Consider the following 6,589-nt stretch of genomic DNA (forward strand, 5'->3'; position numbering starts at 1 on the left):
TCCATGGCCTCATCAAGACTCTCAAGTTCTCCCCCATCAGTCAAGAGTACATACTCACTAAGAGAATAATGAGATAAAGGTATTCTCTCTCTAGTAGATCATCTGAGAGAACTCTCAGGAACATCAACAACTGGTTGCTGATCAACCATATCAACTTGCACCGGAGCATCAACAACTTCTTGCTGGTCATTCTGAACATGATCATCATCTTCATTATCAACTTGATTTTCATCATCATGAAGATTTTATTTAGGATTAGTAGTCAAAGGAACTAGATCAACATCAATTAGACTTTCACTACTCTGAGAATCAACCTTCTCAGCTTTATCAAAATCTTTAATTGTTTGATCTTCAAAGAACACAATATCACGGCTTCTAACAAGTTTCTTCTCAAGTGGATCATAGAAATGATAGCCAAATTCATCTTGACCATAACCAATGAAGATGCACTGCCTAGTTTTAACATCCAACTTTGACTTTTCATCCTTAAGAACATGCACAAAAGCTTTACACCCAAAGACTCTAAGATGATCATAAGAAACATTCTTACCAGACTAAACTCTGTCAGGGATATCCAAAGCAATAGTAGGAGATAAATTGAAAACATAAGCAGCAGTAATAAGTGCTTCTACCCAAAAGAAATCTGGCAGATTAGCATCTGAAAGCATACATCTAACCCTCTCAACTAGAGTTTTGTTCATCCTCTCTGTTAAACCATTCAACTGAGGAGTTTTTGGAGGAGTTTTCTAATGCCGAATACCTGCTCTCTGCAATATCTATCAAAAGGACCAATATACTCACTACCATCATCAGAACGAATGCATTTCAATTTCTTCCTTGTTTGTCTTACAACCAAGGACTAAAAATTCTTGAACACATCAAGTACTTGATCCTTGGACTTCAAAGAAAATACCCAGAGTTTGCGAGAATGATCATCAATAAAAGTCACAAAGTAAAGTGCACCACCATGAGACCTTTCTTTAAAAGGACCACACAAATCAGAATGCACCAACTCCAGCAAATCAAGCTTTCTTGAAGGTGGATGACTCTGAAAAGAAATTCTTTTTTGTTTACTGGCTAAGAAATGAACATACTTCTTCAACTTTGCTTGCTTCACTCCAGAAAGAAAATTTTTGTTAGCCAAACTATCAATCCCCTTCTCACTCATATGACTCAACCTTCTATGCCACAACTCTGATAAAGTATCATTCTCCACCAAGTTTATCAAGCCTCTAGAAGTAGAGCCCTAAAATACGTACAAGTTAGATAACTTATCACCTCAAGCCACAATCATTGAACCTCTAGTAAGCTTCTACTACACAGCACCAAGGGTGTTAACATAACCCTCATCATCAAGGTACCTTAAAGAAATCAAATTTAAGCAAATATCTGGAGCATGCTTGACATTATTGAGAACTAGTTTGGAACCATTGTTACTTTCCAAACAAATAGTGCCAATGCCAAGTACTTTAACTTCATCATTATTGTCCATTTTCAACATTCCAAAATTACCTGGACTATAAGAAGAAAATAATTCCTTCTTTGGCGTAACATGAGAAGTAGCACTAGAATTCACAAATCAGCTAGACTCATCGCGAACAAGATTAATGACATTCTTACCACAAGCAATAAGAAGATCATCATTAGCAACAACAACAACACGATTTTTATTATCGTCTTCGTTCTTTTGCCATCATATATCTCTCTTATACTTGTAACAATATTTCATGATATGCCCTTTTTTGTTGCAATAGTCACATGTAACATTTTTCAATTTGGACCTTGACTTTCTTCTAGTTTTATCTCTATCATTCGGACCTCTGAACTTGTTTTCCCCCTTTTTTCAGTAACTAAAATATCAAAGTATGAAGATGAAGAAGATGAGGCCTGAGATATTCTTCTCATCTCTTCATTCAAGACACCACTCTTAACATATTTCATAGTTACAACATCACCGGGAGCATAATTAGTCAAAGAAACTCAAAGAGTCTCCCAAGAGTCTGGCAGAGTATTAAGAAGCCAAAGTCCCTGAATTTCTTCATCGAAATCTACACCCATTTCGGACAGCTGGTCAAGGACACTCTGAAAATCATTAATATGATCAGAAAAAGGACTACCCTCTTTATACCTGATATTCATCAATTACTTAAGCAGAAATAACTTGTTATTGCCAGTCTTCGAAGCATAAAGTGTCTCAAGCTTGTCCCACAAACATCTAGCATATCTCATTCACAATATGATTTCTAACATTATATTCAACCCATTTTCTGATATAGCCATAAACCTGTAAGTGCTCAAATTCCCAATCCTCATCTGTCATGGATTCAGGTTTAGTAGATCCAAACACAGGTAGATGCATTTTCTTAACAAATAGAAGATCTTTCATCTTGTCTTTCCAAGTATAATAGTTACTATCATTCAAACATACTATCTTGCTCATATTTTCCTTCATCATTCAAATAGACAATCAACAACAACCAACGCTTTGATACCACTTTGTTGGGAAAGACAGGCACACAATCAAAGAGCTCGATAGGGTAGCAGCGAAAAATACCCAATACTAAACTTTCCCTTTCAACTTGAACCAAGAGGAGACAAAAAAACCCAATCAAAATAAAGTAATATAAATCAAACAATTCAACTAAATAAAACAAGACAAGAATAAAGACAATCACACGAGACACAAGATTTAAGTAGAAAACCCTTCAGTGTGAAGAGTAAAAAAACCAATGGACCAAAACCTCCACTATAATCACCAAAGATTTACAATATTATCCTCCAAAATGGCCACAATATAAGTCCCAAACAACAAGAAACAATACATAAACCAGAGCACCAAACACTAGAGAAATAAAGGAGTAAAAGCATAAAAAATGCAGCTACTATTTGGGAATGAAGAACAGGAGTTACAGGCCACTAAATCAAGATCTGTCAGTTCCTAATCAAATGAGATGAGAGGAATAATCATTCCAAAATTCAGCTCAATCGGATGAGAAGCAAAGCGGGAATTGCAATTTAAAGTTGACAGCTATGACTGAAATTTAGGTGTGAAAATCAGCTTTGTTTTTCTCTCTTTGGCTACTGAAAACTCTCTTTTTTGTGATGGTGAATAAGAACTAAAAAGATCAATATGTATGCCCCATTGTAATGGGCCTATGGGAAAAAATGGGTTAGTTCAAATTGGGCTTCATTTATCCATATAGGAAGGGAAAAAGACCCAATAACCCAACAATATATATATATATATACACGAACTCATGTTTCATAGTATGATCAATACCTCGAACTCATGATACACCCTTAATGACTAGTGAAATTCACTTTATATCATGTATGTCCTCAGTTTGGATCTCTTTGATGAACCTGTGCCTATGGTATTCTATTCCGCAGGCCACTATTTTTCAAAACCGCCTGGGGTACTATTGGAACTAATGTGGAGGTTATCAATGTTAGATTATTTAATGAAGGATAGATGCCTAAGTCAGTGAACTGCACTATGGAGACTTTAATCCCAAAGGTGAAGCATCCATCTTCTGCTAGAAAATATAGACCTATCTCTTCCAATTGAGCTTTGTTGATGACCTATTGCCCTTTAGCAAAGGAGACACTCAATCACAACTATTATTTCAATGTTTCTCTTAGTTTTCAAATGCATCTAGTTTGCAAGCCAATATTAAAAAATGCTTTGTGTATTTTGGAAGGGTTAAGCAAAGTATTGAGGATCAGATTTGTCTCTTATAAGGATGAATAAAGGTGAGCTCCCCATAAAATATCTTGGGGTACCTCTAAGTATTAAGAGGTTATATTTAGTGCAGTGTCAACCTTTATTGGTCAAAATGCTGGGCAGGATCACTTCTTGGACATCTAAGTTTCTTAGTTATGGAGGGAGGTTGTAGTTGTTGAAAGTTTTTCTTTGCTCTATTAAACTTTTTTTACAATTAATCACTATCTCGTAAATATATTTAACAAGAGAAATTTACCAAAATAAGTGAAAAAAAATACTAAATAGATATTAAACTATTTTGATCATTAACAAAAAGGCATATGAAAATTATAACAATACAAACAATAACATATCCAGTTTAATTCCACAAATGGAGTCTGTAGAGGGTAGAACATGCACAAACAGAGTATGTGAGATAAAAGTGTTATTTTCGAATGATCTTTGGCTCAAGTACATCAAATCAAAATAATTATCATAAAAAATACAAGAATGCAGAAAATAAGTCAATTAATAATAAAGCAGTACAGAACATACAACTTATTGATAAACCCAAAATTTAAGAGTTGGTAAATGAAGAAACAGAGGAGAAGAAATAGAGAATTAAGAAAAATGAGATACAACTTAAAAGTTGTCAAGCCAAATAATCAGAGTTCAAGGCCACTTTCTTGGAGCTTCAAGCTAGTAATCTTGTCAAGTTGCTCTTTCATTTCAGGTGTCATGTGATTTTTCAAATCCCCAACAACTCCATTCCTAAAGATTGTACTATTAGATACATTTCTAAACAGTGATCCACTCTTATTAACCTTCAAGTTCTTAAGCCTCTCCAAACTACTCTTGTTCAAAACTATCTCCAAATCCTCTTCATTATCAAAAGGTTTTCCTAGAAACAAGGCTATTTTTCTCACCTCCTTCTTAGCATCCATTTTTAAGTCTTCATACTTCAAGAACAATATTTTTTTGAAGCCTCATTTTACATTCTTTCCAATATTTAAGAACATGTTCATAGAATGGTCCATAGTGATGAATCCCATTGAAAAAACACTTGACAACTTCTTCTAAAGGGAGGAAATTTTCAAAATGTTTATGGTTGTTGAAGTAATTCCATATAGAAATTATGGTATCATTAGGGTTTCTTACTAAATATATAATCTTGTAGTGATCTGAAATCTTAATTGAATCTGGCAGCATATAAGGTAAATGAGTATGAAATAGTTTTGGAGAGGGCACTGTCATTGTGCATACATCATCGGCTAAATAATCCATGACCTCTACTGTTGGGACAAGAAAATGAGGATTATTCTTAACTAGGAGGTATTCTTCCTATTTGTTACCTTGCATGATGCATAGGTATAACGCCTTGAGCCAGGTTGTACCTGTGAGAAAACAAAAGGCCAAAAATATTGATGTAGCCAAGTAGTAGTTATTAAAATATTGCAAATAATCCTTATAAAATTTCTATAAAAGCAATGTGTTCACTGGGCCCCACATAGATGGAGCATTGGAGAACACTCAAATTTAAAAAAAAAAAAACTTACCCGTTTTCATGGAGGATGCCAAGAGAACATTGTTAGATTCTGCTTTGAAGGTTGCTTTGAACATAATGGCTCCCTTTATCAAGGCAGGCTCCATCAAAAAACCTTCCCATTAATGAAGTTCAATTTTATCCCCAAAAAAATCTTTGGGGAATTGCTCTATGAAGTTGTCTATATCTTTTTCCTTATGAAGTGGTGATTCTTTGTCACTCATTTTTTTTGTAGTTGTCGGGGTGAAATGTGAATGAAAGAGAAGTAGCGATTGTTCCAATAGTTTAATTGTTCAATTAATAAGATGTTCAGCGCACACCCAAAAAAATAAGAAAAAAAACTCGAACCCAAAAAAACCTATCATTCTTGGGCGATCGCCAATGTGACATGAAACCAAAGTTATGATATTCACTTTGTCTTCTATATTTGTTGATCATTTGTACTTTTGCATGCTGCTAAAGAAATCATAAATAAATAAGAAGGGTAGTTATATTCATTTATCATTTACTTTCTTTCTTCATTTATCATTACTTATCCACTTGACACATATCTTAAGAAACTATAAATAATAGGATAATTTTACTATGTCACCATCTCAATATAATGAATTTAATATTTTAAAAAATACATTAGATATTGAATAATATTTAATAATAAGAGTAAAATTAGCACATATTAATATTGAATTTTCAAATTATAAAAATATTATTATTGGACATCTATTTTTAATATGATTGATAAGTAAAGATAAAGAGAGAACAAGAGTAAATTATTTTCTTGAAATTTTACAACTACAAATCCCAAAATTATTATAAAGAAACTAAAAAACTACTTATTGTTATAAATATATTTACATTATAGTGAATGTGTATCAAGATCTATCAAGATCTAGTTGATATCTATCAGGATTTAAAGTATCTGCCTTTTAGTCAGAAACTAGGAGTATTTTTCTATAAATAGAGGGGTTTTGTTCATTTTAATCCTCGAGAATTTTATGATATCATCCCTCAAGAGAAATAATAATTTCTCTCTTTTCTCTCTCTACTCTTTTTCTTTATTGTTTGTTGTTTTATAACACGTTATCAGCACGAGATTCTGCCAAACAAGGTGAGATTATAAATCTAAAGATAATTGCAAGCTTAGTAATTCTTTATATTATCTTTCTTTTGCTACTAATAATATAATTATTATTGGATTTGAGGAAAAATAATTGGTTTGGAACCATTTATGCTTTAAATTTATTTCTCAACAATAATATTATCAAAAGGGATGATAATATATTGGGTTCAAGTCTCATTGAGTTATTGCCTAAGACGTCTTTATATGGATAAGATATTGAGTT

The 6,589-nt window shown here is 33.1% G+C and overlaps 1 pseudogene; it reads right to left on the bottom strand.

Annotated features, from left to right (window-relative positions):
- Positions 1 to 4,368: 4,368 nt before the first annotated feature.
- On the bottom strand, positions 4,369 to 5,470 carry LOC107875102 (annotated as a pseudogene).
- Between the last annotated feature and the right edge of the window lie 1,119 nt (positions 5,471 to 6,589).

This window comes from Capsicum annuum, chromosome 6 (genome assembly GCF_002878395.1).
Source record: "Capsicum annuum cultivar UCD-10X-F1 chromosome 6, UCD10Xv1.1, whole genome shotgun sequence".
Taxonomy (NCBI): domain Eukaryota; kingdom Viridiplantae; phylum Streptophyta; class Magnoliopsida; order Solanales; family Solanaceae; genus Capsicum; species Capsicum annuum.